General features: G+C 43.7%; 1 protein-coding gene across 6 annotated transcripts in view; it reads right to left on the reverse strand.

Annotated features, from left to right (window-relative positions):
• Positions 1-14,805, reverse strand: part of LOC102467843 (ETS-related transcription factor Elf-2) — a 31,034-nt gene that overhangs the window by 12,294 nt on the left and 3,935 nt on the right. Inside the window, exon 1 of one of the 6 annotated variants that reach the window (XR_003548770.1) lies at positions 5,133-6,237. The exons of 4 other annotated variants lie outside the window; for them this stretch is intronic. The gene's annotated coding sequence lies outside the window, so the exon portion shown is untranslated. One more of the 6 variants, XR_003548769.1, reaches the window with a different exon arrangement.

Consider the following 14,805-nt stretch of genomic DNA (forward strand, 5'->3'; position numbering starts at 1 on the left):
CCCTATAGCAAAAACCTCTCAAAAAAAAAAAAAAAGACTTACTTATATACTTACACCCACAAGAAAAAGAGGTAAGAGGAACAAACAAGGAGAGATAAGAATAAAAAAAATTAAAATTAAAAAAATAAAAAAAACCCTTAGAAGAAGAAGACTTGGAAGTGGAGTATTGGGTGATTAAGCAGATGCAGGAAAACCAAATCATAGCCTGGCAGGAGAAATACAAAGGCAAGAAACACGGTGGAGACTGGACAACCTACAGAAAGCAACTTCAATTACTTCTGGAAACGGAGGAGCAGAAAACAGTGGGCAAGGGGGTGGGGCGTTAAAATAAAGATTTCAAGACCAGCAGATGGCGCAATGGTTATGTCACTGGACTTCCCCATAGTTGACCATGGTTCCAATCCAGGACCTGACACGTTCATGTGCGTGCCCAAGATTCCAAGAGGAGAAGAGAGAAGGGACTGCGGCGTGGCCATCCTCCCTGAGGGGCGATTTCTTGCTTTCTGTCTGTCTCTGTAGCGAGTAAACTCGCCATAAAGCAGAAATCTCTCTCAAAAAGGAAAGAAAGAAAGATTCCATGAAAGCTGTTTGGAAAGCACTTGGCCTCTTAGACTCGCTCCCTCCTCCACCTCAGCAAAAGACCAGAGTGACTTTCTCAAGAAAGGTAACGGGCACAGCTCTAATATCTCTGTACCAAAAACAGTCTCCAATCAACTCGCTAGTCCCCCCAACTTTAATTTTTTAATTATTTATTTTATTGTATTTGTTTTTATTATTATTATTTTAATTTGACAAGAGAAAGAGAGGGAAAGTGAAAAAGCAAGCCACCAAGTCCAGGACTCGAACCGTGGTTCGCCATGTGGGAATCCAATGCCTTAACCACCATGCCACCTACCAGCCTCAGCTCATCACTTTCAATCATAAGAGGATAACAAAATATTCCTAGATATCCAAAGAAAAGTCTCTAATACAGAATATACAGACATATGTACCAAGCTGAATATCCCTCTTTGTTTCATTTAACTTCATTTATTTATTCACTTGTTTATTTCAATTGGACCAGAGAAGAGAGAGAGAGAGAGAGCAAGCCGCCAGGTCCAGGACTTGAACCACGGTCAGCTATGTGGGAATCCAGTGCCTTTAACCACCATGTCACCTGCCAGCCCCAGAATATCCCTTCTTTGTAATAGTTGGGACCAGAGTGTTTTTTGGATTTCAGGTTTATTCTCAAATTTTGGAACATCTGCATATACATAAGAAGATAACTGAGGATGGGACCGAAGGCTACACATGAACCTCATTTATGTTTCTATTTATACTTTACATACATGACCAGAAGGTAACTTCATACATCTCTGTATTGCCATGTTCTGCCACATACACAAAGCGTCAGGAGTGAAATTTTCCACTTGTCGTGTTGTGCTGGTGTTCAAAGAGTTAGGGACTTTGCAACATTTCAGATTTTAGATTCTCGGATTGGGATGCTCAACGTGTGTACATATATATATATATATATATATTTTCTACATTACCCAGAAAGCGAAAATGAATCCATAAAACAAAAACAGAGTACAATTTAGTGAAGAACACTTAAAAATTAAAGATAAACGGATTAGAAAACAAGGCCAGCAGGTAGAATAGGAGTTGAGGTACCAGATCTCACACAGCCAACTTCGTGGTTGGAGTCTTGGACCCAAACCCTGGAGAATCACACCAAGGGTATGTGCATGTGCGCCCCAAACCCCAATAAGAGAGTGGAGGGGAAGGGACTGGCCCTTGGTCATCCCCCCTGGAGGCCAGAGGGGAGGGCGTTCTCACCTTCTTTTTCTCTCTCTCCCTCTCTCCATCAAGTGCACACACTCTATAGCAATAACTAAAAAAAAGAAAGAAAGAGAGAAAGAGAGAAAGAGAGAAAGAGAGAAAGAGAGAAAAGAAAAGAAAAGAAAAGAAAAGAAAAGAAAAGAAAAGAAAAGAAAAGAAAAGAAAAGAAAGAAAAGAAAAGAAAAGAAAAGAAAAGAAAAGAAAAGAAAAGAAAAGAAAAGAAAAGAAAAGAAAAGAAAAGAAAAGAAAAGAAAAGAAAAATTAGGTCCTTGGCTGCTTGAGGATGTACCGCCATCATGAATGACACAGTAACTATCCGAACCAGCAAATTCATGAGCACCCGACTACTTCAGAGGAAACAAATGGTCACTGATGTCCTTCACCCCGGGAAGGCAACAGTACCTAAGACAGAAATTTGGGAAAAACTAGTGAAGCTGTACAAGACCACACCAGATGTCATCTTTGTGTTTGGGTTCAGAACCCATTCTGGTGGTGGCAAGACAACTGGCTTCGGCATGATTTAAGATTCTTTGGATTATGCGAAGAAAAATGAACCCAAACATAGACTCGCAAGACATGGCATTTATGAGAAGAAAAAGACGTCAAGAAAACAGTGAAAGGAACACAAGAACAGAATGAAGAAAGTCAGGTGGACTGCAAAGCCAATGTTGGTGCTGGCAAAAAGTCGAAGGAGTAAAGATTCTGCAGTGACTTCTGCGGTGACTGTGCGGATTTTTCATGAGAAGATTAATAAACTAAAAAATTATTTTAAAAAATTAAAAAGTAAAACTGAAATGAAGAAATAGAGGCTTAAAATATAAAACTGAAGCAATCTCTGGGAACCAGAGAAAAAAGATAAAAGTAACAGAAAATAGTGAGGAAGCCAGAGGCCAGCCTCCACACACAGCAGCAATGCAATGCGACAGGACTCTGGGACCGTCAGGAAAGGTCCCGGGCTTCTGTCCCCAAGTCTCCCTCAACACTGCTCCCTGAGGGCGGTGGACAGACTGTAAATACCCTGTTGGGGATGCCTCCCCCTCCCTCCCTCCCTCTCTCTCTCTCTCTCTCTGAATAAACAAACATAAAACAAAAAAATGTTAGGGGCCAGCAGGTGGCATGGTGGTTAAGGGGCTGGACTCTACATAGCCAATTCCACAGCTCAAGTCTCAGATGTGGCGACTTGAAAAACACGCAAGGCACGTGTGACATGAGGTCGAAATCCCAGGAATGGAGGAGAAAGGATCATGAGGCCAAAATCCCAAGAATGGAGGAGAAAGGATCATGAGGCCAAAATCCCAAGAACGCAGGAGAAGGGAATCAGGAGCAGGGGTGGGGGAGCGTTTTTCTCACTTTCCCTCTCTCCGGCAAGCGCACGTGCCCCATGGCAACAACCTTAAAATAAATGTGGAATATAAAAAAAAAGAAAAAAAGGAGGGGAAGGTTTGAAAATAAATCAAGAACACCTTCTAGAGCTGAAGAATACCAGCTACCCATTTAAAAGGACCTAGCAAGGTCTAGTACCAAAAAATGAAGGCATCTACACTGAGGCACGTCATTGTGAAATATCGTAGTACTGGGGACAAAAAGATTCTGCAAACTTCTAGAAAGAAAATAGAGGTTACACACAAAGAATCAGGACACAGATTTCAGTCTTCCCGGTGGTTAGTCACATTGGAAGGCAGATGACAATGGAGTAATATGTTCAAAATTATGAAGACACATTATTTCCAACCTAGACTTCTTCACCTAATCAAGACTTCTTACGAAAGCACTGGGTCATCAGAAAAGTCATAACGTATTTTTGCATAGAAAAACACAGAAAAATACATGAAGACTTTTTCGATGGCCCAATAAAATATATTTTCCTGGGCATGAAATGCTCAAAACATTTACTTTCCATTTAACCTTTCTCAAGGAGCAACTGGAGACTGTATCTCATCAGGAAAAGGGGAAGAAAAAGGGGGGGACTTTAAAAAAAAAGTTACAGGCTATAAGCAGACAGATAAAAGAAGAGTGTGGGGGCTGGCAAGTGGTGTGGTGGTTACAGGTACTGGACCCCCCACATGGCTGACCACAGTTCGAGTCCTGGACCTGGTGGTGGCTTGCTTTCTCTCTCTCTCACGCTGTCCCTTTCTGATCAAATAAAATAAAATTAATTAATTAATAAAAGTTAAATAATTCTTTTTTTTTTTTTTGAAAAGTTAAAAACTCCTTAATTTGGGGGCTGGCAGGTAGCATAGTAGTTGGGGGCGCTGGACTCCCACATGGCCAACCACGGTTTAAGTCCCAAACCTGGCGGCTTGCTTTCTCACTTCCTCTCTCTCTCACTCTGTCCCTCTCTGGTCAAATTAAAATACATTGCATTAAGTAAGATCAATTTTTTTTAAAATTCCTTAAATTTTTATTCCTGGTACCACTACCACAATCTGTAGGGCAATATACCTGATGTAATGAAAAGTAAAAGAAAAAGCTACGAAAGATAAAAGACCTCAGGAATGTACACCTAATTGACACTACATTGCATTAATCAACGGCTGCACTTTTTGCAAACTGTGTCTCCACCAGTGCTGAACAAGAAGGGTTTCCTGTTTAAGCTGCAGTAACTTTTCTAACTATGGGTCATCGTTCCTCCTGTGGCAGATTTTCACATTCCCTCTAGCGCATTTGGACGACTGTCTCAAAGTAACCTGCAGCTTTCCTGACAACTCCTGGCTTTCTCTCCTGCTAAGAACCATAACCCTTTCCTGCTGTTTTAGAACCTCCTGCTACCATAGGAGTTCTAAAACCTCATCCCCCACCTCCACCACCACATCCATAACCACCACCATAAAGACTGCCCGAGCTTCTTCAACCAAAACTGCCCCCTTTCGTGGGTCCGTAATTTGATTGCTGTTGTCCACTATCATTTCCAAAATCATTATCGTTTCCACCACCACCATAGTTACCACTGCCAACATCTCCTCCTTCATTGTAACCAGCATATCCTCCACCACCGCTACCATACCCACCACCTTGGTTTCCACATCCTGGCCCGCCATCGCCATAGCCACCTCTACTGCTATAACCAGGCCCAGCGCCATGGTTGCCACCACCACCTCCTCCATAACCACCTCCACCACTAGACCCTCCTCTTCCACCAACCACCAAAGTTTCCACCACGACCAAAATTACCTCCACCACTTCCCAAGTTTCCTCCATGACCCATAAAGTTGCCAGCAGACGGCATCTCTTGTTTAGACACTGACTTTTTCACTTCACAGCTATGCGGTTCATAGTGTGGTCTTTCTGAACAACGATTTTATCAACTGTACCATGATCATCAAAAGTTACAGAAGCAAATCCTCTCTTTTTTCCCCACTCTGTCGATCTTCTAAAACATCTATGGTCTCGATCTTGCCGAACTTTTTCATAGTAGTCGCTCAAATCATATTCTTCTGTATCTTCTTGGATGCCACCAACACACGTCTTCACGGGTGGACAGGCCCCAGGCTTTACAGAATCCTCTCTAGAAACAGCTCTTTGGTCCCACTACATGCCCATCAGCCTGGAGAGGCCGAGCACACACCTGCTGCGTCCGCCTCTTCACCGCGGGAGGAAGCCCCGAACCCACAGCCTCTGGAACGTTCTGTGCGGGGCTCGCTCATTACCGCACAATCGTGAGCGGGACCCGTTTCTCCAACTGTCCTCTTAAACTCTACTCTCTGTAGTTTCAAAGCTCAGACCAATACACAGGGTTCTCAACGGCTCCGGTTCCTTTGGATCACGACCCTCTTCCCCGAGGCGGTGGCGGCGGGGCGGTGGTTTTACCTCCATTTTGAGACCGGACTCGCCTCTTCCAACTCGAGTTCAATCTGGGACGAGAGGAAGAGGCGGTGCCAGTCGTCACGTGACCAATAAAATCATTCTTTTAAAAAAAAAAAAAAATAGAAGAGTGTGAAGAGAGTCCCAGACACCAACTGTGCACCCGATTTCAAGGGCACCCCGCTTACAATGTGGCCACGCGACTCCTGAGAGCATACGGCTGTCACCACCGATGTCACCACCGGAACCCTGTTCCCGAAGACGGGCGGCCCAGCCAAGTCTGTTCCGTGTTTTTATCCACATCCGGCTTGCTGAAGGTCCCTCCTCAGCCCACCTGGCCCTGCTACCTGAGATGGCTGGGACCCTCAGGTCACCCTGCCCAGTCTGATCTAAGTGATGGAGGAAGACCGCCGCCGGCTCAGAACCCGGAAAAGCAGAACAGCACGCCCTCCACGTGGCCATACACCTGCTCCCAGGACCAGAATGTACCTTGTATTCCTATTTCCAAAAACCAATTCATAACACTCTTCCCTGACTGCCTAAAGAGAAGCCCTTGAAACTCTGAACCCTCTTCCAGACTACTCGGTAATTTCTCTTGGAAGCCTTCATTTCATTATGACAATACTGCTGTTTCCTAACGCGTTTGGTATATTATTTTTTACAAAATAAATAATAACGTTGTTTAGGAATGTTTCCATAGATAATAAAGCGATTAAAAAAAAAAAAAGGAAAGAAGGAATGTGGCCAGCCGTGTGGCCTAGTGGTTAAGCAAGCTGGATTCCACATAGCCAACTGCAGTTTGAATTCTGGCCCTGGTCATTTGAAAAGCATGTCAGGCATGTGTGCACGCATGCCCCAATCCTGAAATGATGAAGATACAGAGGAAAAAGGATCACAGCATAACTACATCTACTGGGGGAGTTTTCTCCCTCGGTCTCTCTCTGTCTCTGTTTCTCTCTGCCAAGCACACATGCCCTCTGGCACCTAAAAAAATAAAATTTAGGGGCCAGTGGGTGGCATGGCATGGTGGTTGGGGCGCTGGCCTCCCACCTGGCCGACTGCTGTTTAAGTCCCAGACCAGCGGCTTGAAACTCATGCCAGGCATGTGTGTATGCCTGGCCAAAATCCTAGGAGAAGGGAGCAGAAGGAACTGCAGCGTGGCCATCCCCTGGGATTGGTTGGTGGTGGAGTGACTGCTCGCTTTCCCTCTCTCTGTCTCTTTGGCCAGTTCATTCACCCTATAGCAAAAATCTCTCTTGAAAAAAATACTAAAAGGAAGTTTTTAAAAAGAAATGACAGTACTTAAGACAGGGTAATGAAACCTCTTGGGGAGGGAATCAGGACATAAGAGAGGGGTACAACAGTATTCTAAAATACTAGTATTTTCCATTTCTTAACCTCAGTGATAAGTAATGTATATCCTATTTGCCGTTCTTAAAATGTATATGCATATTTTATACACTCTTCATTTTGTATGAAACATTTCACAAAAAATTTCAGTGAATTATAGGACAACGATACAGAGAACATTTTTCAAATAGGTTAAAAGTAGTGTTAAGTACCAAGGCCTAATCCTCTGTGGTGGGTTCTGGCTGCAGTTATAAATAAGCCTAACCCTCGCGGCAGGCTAGAAAGTAGCTGTTAATGAGAAGCATGGAGTGAGTAAAGTCTGATGAGTTCTGGACTCGTTAGAAACTCAGAGGGCAACATCAGAAGTAGCAAGCCGTGGGACCAGCAGATTGCATAATGGTTACGTCACTGGACTCTCATGCAGTCAACCATGGTTTGAGTCCCGGATCTGGCGGCTTAAACTCATGCCAGGCACATGTGCCCAAAATCCCTACAAGAGAATGGAAGAGAAGGGGTTGTGGCATGGCCACCTCCCCCACCCCCAGGGGTGGTGGTGGCAGTAATTTCTCACTTTCTGTCTCTCTGGTGATGGACACATCCTACAGCAAAAATCTCTAATTAAAAAAAGAAAAAAAAGGAACAAGCAGTGAGTATTTTATTTATATATAATCCAAGGGGCTAATCATTTTCTTCCTCTAAAACCTATAGTATTTTTAATTTTTGTTTATTTCTTCCATGGGTGAGAGAAAGACAGCACCCCCAACACGGTCTCCACACCTCAGTCCGCCCAGTCAGTCCCGATGATGGACAAGTGTACGCCTGAGAACTCTCTGAACTGAACTGGGGACATCCCCGTGTGAGACTTCTTCACGGAGCATCGTGTTTTACACCACCATCCAGCCCTACGGGTCAGTAGGAAAGTCACAGTAATTTTCTATGTTTTTCTGTGCAAAAATGCATCATGGCTTTCCTGACAACCCAATAGTGTTTTCTTTTTTTTTAGGTTTTTGACACGTGGTGTGTACACTCGCAGGAGAGAGACAGAGAGAAGGAGAGTAAGAAATACGCTCCCTACCAGGGGTGATGTCCACGTTACAATCCTTCTCCTCCATTCTCCTGGGATTTAGGCACACGCACACATACACACGCCCAGCATGATTTTCTTTTTTTTTTTTTAGAGAAAGAGATCTTTGCTATAGGGCACGTGAGCTCCCTAGAGAGATACAAAGAGACAGAGATAGGACTACAGGGGGGATAGCCACACTGCAGTCTCTTTTCCTCCATTCTCCCTTCAGGATTTTGGGCACATAAGCACATATGCCCGGCATGAGTTTTAAGCCACTGGGTCCAAGACTCGAACCACGGTCGACCATGTGGGAAATCCAGCCCCTAAACCACCACGCCTCCAGCTGGCCCAGACTTAACATGTCTAAATGGAATGAACAGCATCTCCTGTCCCTCCCCTCTGTGTTCGCTAAACCTGTTTCTTCACATTCAAGAATTCAGTCGTAATAATACTCATACCTGACAAGCCCCTGGGAGACTGCGTGTGCTCAGCGCACTCGGCACTGACCAGCACGGAGTACGTGACGGCGGCTACTGTCTGGCGGAACAGGCTCGTCTTCAAACCCAAGATCCGCTCTCAGCCTGGAAGGCACCTTTTCACATCAGGTCAGAACTGCTCCTGTCACTGGTTTGCACAGAAAGCTTGAAGGGCTCCCCGTTCGTCTAAGGGAAAGTTGAACATCATCAACGATGGCTTTAACGCCCTTCGAGGTAGGACGTCCACCTCGCCATGATGTTATGGGGTTGAACTGTCACCCGAAAAAGGTATCGAAGTCCTAACCCTTAGTATCTGTGACTGTGACCTTACTAAAAAATGGGGTCTTTGCAGATGAATGAAGGAAGATAACTAGGATGAACCTCAATCCAGTTCAACTGTGTCCTCATGAAACAGGGGAAATCTGGGAGACACCAACGGATGGAAGATGACGTAAGCACAGAGGGGAGCACCGCCTACGGGCCCAGGGGCGCCTGAAGCTTCCAGAAGCGGGGAGAAAGACATGGGAGAGATTTCCTCACAGCCTTCAGAAGGAACCAACTAGGACAGGAGCTTGATTTCCAACGTCTAACCTCCAGAGACCCCAGAACTACAAGACAAGACAGAGCACCCAGATTCCGGCAGTTTATGGTACTTCGTCACAGGAGCCCCTGCCACCCCAGTCTGTTTCTTACATCCCCTACTCTCACTGTCTCTAATTCCCAAACTTGAATGTTTCCATGACTTCTGCTCGTTGTTTTGAAGGCTTCAAATCTGTCGAAATTCATTTCACCTACTTAAGGCTTTTCATCCAGTTCTAGTCTTTATTTTTATTTTTTAAATTTCCATAGGATGCATTCTCTTGCCAGAGAGAGACAGAGAGGAAGAAAGAGAAAGAAAGTACCCCCCAGAGTGGATGGCCACACCAGTTCCTCCTCCACCACTCTCCTTTTGGGATTTTGGGCATACATGTACATGTGCCCGGTATATTTTTCAAGCCACTGGGTCTGGGATTTAATCCATGTTGTGGGCACCAGGATCTAGCAACTTAACCTGCATGCCACCTGGCTGACCCCAGAATCTTCTATAACCTTCCAATCGGAATCTATCTTTCCATTTCAAGTACTTCTAGACTACGCTGTTTGCCTCACATGACAACTGTTCACTGTCCTGTGTTATAATTATATGCTTACGTATCCAACCCTTCAGCCAGACAGTAAGATGCTTGAGAGGATGTACTGTATCCTAGCCAATTTTTATATCTTCCTCAACAACACACAATTCGTATAAACCAAAATGGCATTTAAGTATTTGTAGCTTGGTTTTTGAATATAACCCGTAGTCAGAGAGGCAACATTGGCTAGTCGACGATGGCAAGCAGCTTCATACACGAGCTTTTCACTGCCAAATGATGGAGAAGAGATCGCTTCATGCATCTATGCAGATAATTGCTGCTTTGTATTGTTCAAAAGAGAGTTAGGTACTCTTCCTGATGAAATGGAGTAGAAAAGGGATGAACTAGGAGACTTTGATTTAAGATGAAATAGTACAAAGCAACATATCCACTAGGTTATTTTACACAGAATTATTTTCTAAAGCCACTGAAACATGCAATCATTAAAATACATGAAATGCAGATTCAGTGGGTCTCGACACAATCCATCTAATCCCCGGTAGGCGAGGGTGCCAAACTTAGCAAATGAAAATACAGAATTCTCAGTTAGATTTGAATTTCGGATAAACAACGAATGGTAAGTACAAGAATATCCCATGCGATATTTGGAACGCACTTAAAGTAATTTATCTGTCACTCAAACGTAACTAGTCATCCTGTATTTGATCTGGCAACCCTACTATAAGTACTAACGCTGATCTCAACATCTTCCATTCAAAGAGACAGAGTCTTAGTTCAGAGGCAGGACAGTGCAACACTGCAGTGTTTGTCTATATGGTGCTCAATCATTGCCCCCAGTTATTATAAGTTTCCGTAGGGGCCAGCAGTTGACATGGTGGTTAAGGTGCTGAACTTCCACATGGCTAACAGGGGTTTGAGTCCTGGACCTGGTGGCTTTCTCTCTCTCTCTCTCTCTCTCTCTCTTATGAGTGCATGGACCCTACATTTAATTTTTTTGAATTAAATAATTCAAAAAAAAGTTTCATAGGCAAATGCCTGAGGGCAGAGATAACATAATCTTTTTATCACTGTATTTCAGGATAGATAGAAAGGCAGAAAATTCAAGAGCACGTTGGGACCAGCAGTTGGCGTAATGGCTATGTCGCTAGACTCCCATGTGGTTGACCACAGTTCAAGTCCCAGAACCAGAGGCTTAAACTCACGCCGGGCGTGTGTGTGTGCGTGTAATGGCTATGTTGCTGAACTCCCATGTAGTTGACTGCGGTTCAAGTGCCGGACATGGTGGTTTAAACTCACACTGGGCGCGTGTGCAGGCCTGCCCAAGATCCTGAGAGGAGAATGGAGGAGAAGGGATTGCGGTGTGGCCATCCTCCCCAGGAGGTGATTTCTCACTTTCTGTCTCTCTCTGTCTTTCTGGTGAGCACAAGCGCCCTATAGCAAAAACCTTTCAAATAAAAAAAAAAAAGAAAAAAGAAAAGAAAAAAGGAAAATTCAAGAGCATGTTAAAAATACAAAAATAAATGTGTTTCTTATCAAACCTTCTGAAACAGACTGTGGCATGCTTTGAGGGAACTAATTTACCCTATTTTCCACCATTTACTCCCAGAAGCCATTCCAAATTAATATGTCACCAAAGTAAAAACAGTCTGCTGGATATGCAAACCCAGGGTTTTTATTAAAAGAATTATTTTTATTTAATTTTATTTATTTATTTTAATTTGAGAGGGGCAGAGTAAGAGAGAAAGAGAGAGAGGAAAAGAGGAAAGCAAGCCACCAGGTCCGAGACTCAAACTGCAATCAGCTATGTTGGAGTCCAGCGCCCTTAACCACCACGCCACCTGCCAGCTCCACAAACCCAGTTTTAAGACAAGATCCCCAACTTACATGATGATAATGTCAAAAAGAAAAAAAAACATACTTTCATCAGGAAGGGACTGAATAAACTACTACATATGCATACAATGAGACCGCGTTCAACATCAAGTAAAGGGCAAGCACTATACTATGCACAGACCCGGAAAAACACCCTCCATACACCTCAGTAAGGGGGAATGGCCCATGTGAGTCCACTTATATTCCTATTTTACACATACTGTACATTTAAAAGTCTGGAAAAATATGTGGGCACCTCAGAAAGTTTAAGGAAAAAATTGCAACTAAAGAATGACTGTATTTTGGTGCAAGGTTGTGTTTTGTTTTGAAAGAGTTTTTTTTTTTTTTTTTTTCTTGCTTTGGGTTTTTGTTTTTGTTTTTGTTTTTCTGCAGGGCACATGCACTTGCCAGAGAGACAGAGAGAGAGAAGTGGAAAGTCACCCCCCCAGGAAGGGTGGTGGCCATGCTGCAATCTTTTCCCCTCTTGGGAATTAGGGCACACACATACACATCTGGTCTGAGTTCCAAGTTGCTGGGTCCAGGACTTGAACCACATTTGGCCATGTGGCAGTCTGGGACCTTAACCACGATGTCACCTGCTGGCCCCAGTGCAAAATATCTTTACTTATTGATTGCTAATTTTTATTTATTTATTTAGTAGAGGTTTTAACTTCAGGTATGTACACTCACCAGAGAGAGAGACAGAGACAAACCCCCACCACCACCATCAGAGGGGTGGCCATGCTGCCTGCCAATCCCTTCTCTTCCATTCTCCTCTGAGGATCTTGGACACGCACATGCATGACTCTGGATGAGTTTCAGGTTGCTGGGTCCAGGACTCAAACCCTGGTTGGCCACATAACTGCTATGCTGCCTGCTCCCCTATTTATTATTTGTTTAAAGCTTACTATAGGGCACATGTGCTCACCAGAGAGAGAGAGAGAGAGAATGGAGGAGAAGGGATTGCGTGGCCATCCCACCTGGGGGGTGATTTCTCGCTCTCTGTCTCTCTGTCTCTCTCTGTCTGTCTGGCAAGCGCACACACCCTATCGCTAATACCTCTCAAAAAAAAAAAAGAAAGAAAGAAAGAAAGAAAGTAGGCCCAGGACTCAAACTGTGGAAGTCAAGTGGGAGTCCAGTACCTTAACCACCACCCAACTGCTGGCCCCACTATCTTTCTATCTTTTCTTTCTCTCCTTTCACTAATTTCCTAAAGAGTGTGTGCACTCACTCAAGAGAAACAGAGAAGGAAAATGAGAAAGTACCCCCAGGGAGCATGGCCACACAGCATCCTCTTCTCCTCAACTCCCCTATCTGGATTTTGGGTAAGTTGCACATGCACATGTGACTGCCATGTTTTTCAAGCCACTGGATCTGGACTCGAACCACACTGTGAGATCCAGCCACCTTAACTGCCATGCCACTGGCTAACATCCCTGCAGAAGTTTTTTTACATTTTTTTAAGAGGTTTTTGCTATCGGGCGTGTGCGCTCGCCAGACAGACAGAGAGAGACAGGGAGACAGAAAGCGAGAAATCACCCCCCCAGGGGGGAATAGCCGCGCTGCAATCCCTTCTCTTCCATTCTCCTCTCGGGATCTTGGGCACGCATGCACACGCGCCCGGCGTCAGTTTTAAGCCACTGGGTCCGGGACGCAAACCACAGTCGACTACATGGGAGTCCAGTGACATAGCCATTATGCTAACTGTTGGTCCATAGAAGTTTTTATAGTTTAATTTTCACATTTAAATCACAATCACTTTTGAGTTATTCATTGTGTACAACGTGACATAGGATTAGGGTTCATTTATTTGCATATGGCTATCCAGTTGTCTCACCGCCATTTGTTTAAAAGGCTATCATTTCTCCACTGATGTACGTTCTTTCATTGAATTGCACTATTAAAATCAATCAGCAGTACACATACAGGTCTCGTGTTCCGCTGATCCACAAGTCTGCTGGTACACCAATACCGTGCTGTCTCAATTAGTGAGTTTCATGGTCTTTACATTCGACGTGGAAGTTCTTCAACTTTCTTTTATTTTTTTAGTTATTTTATTTAACTTATTTTTTTTTTCTTTTTATTTGTTACAGGGTACGTGCACTCACCAGAGAGAGAGAAAGAGAGAGAGAGCAAGCTGTCAGGTCTGGGACTCAAATTGTGATTAGCCATGATAAAGTCTAACGCCCAACCACCACGCCACCTGCTGCCCCCAATTTTGTTCTTAACCATAATGTGCCTTCCAATCTATAAACATGAAATATCTCATTTACTCAGGTATTTCTCTTTAATTTTGTCATTTACTGGTACCAATATTTCATGTATTTCATTAAAATGACACCTATACTCTTTAGATGCTCTGTAAAACAGTATTGGGTTTTAAATTTCATATCTCGGCTGTGTGCTGTCTGCATATATAACTGATTTTTTTTATATACTCACTTGGTATTGTGATCATTTTAAATTTATTAGTTCTTGCCAGTTGGTATTTAGATGTCTTAGAAATGTCTATGTACACAATCTTTTTTTTTTTTTTTTTGAGAGGTTTTTGCTATAGGGTGTGTGCGCTCGCCAGACAGACAGAGAGAGGCAGAGAGACAGCGAGAAATCACCCCCCAGGGGGGATGGCCACGCTGCAATCCCTTCTCCTCCATTCTCCTCTCAGGATCTTGGGCACGCACACACACGCGCCCGGCGTGAGTTTAAGCCATCGGGTCCAGGACTCAAATTGCGGTCAACTACATGGGAGTCCAGTGACATAGCCATTACGCCAAGTGCTGATCCCATATTGCTATTATTTTATTAAGAACCCTTGCTTCTGTGTTCATGAAGGACATTGGCTTGTAGTTTTCTTGTAATACCTGTCTGACCTTGGTATCAAGGGAATGTTGGCCTGGAAAATGAGTTAGCAAATGATCCTTTTCCTTTATTTTCCTTTTTTTTTTTTTATTTTCTGAAAGAGTTTATGTAAATTAACATTATGCTTTCTCCAAATGTTTGGCAAATCATCAATAAAGCCATTTAGCCACTTTTTTGTGGGAAAAATTTTCACCAGGAATGCAATTTATTCCAAAAACATTCCCAAAAAAAACCTATTCAGGCATTTTTTTTCCTTTTTGGAATGACTCTCAAGGAATTTGGCCATTTCATCTAAGTGAAGGTAGGTTTAATCACTCAATGCAATTTTTTCACCTTTATTCATGATAGAATGTGTGCACATGAGACAGAGACAGAGACAGAGAGAGAGGAGCTCCCTCTAGAGTCTGGTCATGCTGCAATCCCCTTC

The sequence above is a fragment of the Tupaia chinensis genome, unplaced genomic scaffold (assembly GCF_000334495.1).
Source record: "Tupaia chinensis unplaced genomic scaffold, TupChi_1.0 Scaffold000127_2, whole genome shotgun sequence".
Classification (NCBI taxonomy): domain Eukaryota; kingdom Metazoa; phylum Chordata; class Mammalia; order Scandentia; family Tupaiidae; genus Tupaia; species Tupaia belangeri.